The sequence below is a fragment of the Acanthisitta chloris genome, unplaced genomic scaffold, assembly GCF_000695815.1.
Source record: "Acanthisitta chloris isolate BGI_N310 unplaced genomic scaffold, ASM69581v1 scaffold6334, whole genome shotgun sequence".
NCBI lineage: Eukaryota > Metazoa > Chordata > Aves > Passeriformes > Acanthisittidae > Acanthisitta > Acanthisitta chloris.
Window position 1 is genome coordinate 5,033 of NW_008668643.1, and position 1,128 is coordinate 6,160.

At 62.1% G+C, this 1,128-nt stretch overlaps 1 protein-coding gene across 1 annotated transcript in view; it reads right to left on the bottom strand.

The window, feature by feature from the left end:
- Window positions 1–156, bottom strand: part of SPIRE2 (spire-type actin nucleation factor 2) — a 4,148-nt gene extending 3,992 nt beyond the window's left edge. Inside the window, 1 exon segment of the mRNA XM_009072973.1 lies at window positions 124–156. The gene's annotated coding sequence lies outside the window, so the exon portion shown is untranslated.
- Window positions 157–1,128: the final 972 nt, after the last annotated feature.

The following is a 1,128-nucleotide window of genomic DNA, read 5'->3' on the forward strand; positions in this document are numbered from 1 at the left end:
CCCACTCATCAGTGCTGGGTCTCGTCCCAGGACCTGTCACAGCAGGGTGAGAGGGGCAGCAGCAGTAACCACCCCACAGAAGGGTGAGATGGCAGATGGGACAGGTCACTGTCCCCCACGTACCTGTGCCTCAGCAGAGGGTGTCAGCAGCGCAGGCAGGTCTGGGGGAGGAGGGAAGAGTCACCACTGGCACCCGTAGCCCTGCACTAGGCATCCCCCCCAGCATCACCCCAGGGATGTGGCACCCACCCAGCCCAGCTCTGGACCACCCACCCTGAGCAGGTTCTAGCCCCAGCAGCTCCCACCCCTAGCTGGGACCATTCTCTCTGGATTGTCCTATCCTGTCCCAGGGCACAGCTCCATGGGACAGTAGGCAACCAGGAAGTGAGCCCTGGCATTGAGCAGTGTCAGCACAGCCTCCCAGGGGGCACAGGCACTCCTTTAGCACTTACTCTCAGGGCTGGAGGGAGCTGAGACCTCTGCACCCATGAAAAAATGCCTCCTGCACCACTCTGGGCTGTGGACACTGCAGTGTGGGAACCAGGAATGTGGGCACCAGGAGCGTGGGCACCAGCAGTGTGGGCACCAGCAGTTGTGACCACCAGGAGTGTGGGCGCTCGCAGTGTGGGCATTGACATTGTGGACACTGGTAGCATGTGCACCAGCAGTGTGGGGACCAGGAGCAAGGGCACTGGCAGCCACAACTGGAGCATGGCACACACACACAGCTAGAGCATGGCACACACACAGCTGGAGCACAGAACGTACACACACACACACAGAGGCTGGAGCACAGCAGACACAGAGCCCAGGACACAATCCTGGGCAGCTCTGGCCCTTCCTGCAGCCACAGGACAAGGAACATGAGTGGCCTCTGCAGTGTCTCCAGGGCTCCAGGCTGCGCTTCCCAACCACTAGCTCTGCACTGAGCTGATCAATGCGGCAGCCAGAACGATGTGCCAGCCGTGTGCCAGCCAGGAATGGACAGGGAGGGCAGCTCAAGTGGTGGCCCCACCATGATGCCCATGACCACCCTGTGCCCCCCAGCTGCGCCCAGCTCCCACTGCAGTGCCAGTCTCTGGGATGCCACCACCATCCTCGACCCGGTGCCTAGCCAGTAGGCTGAGC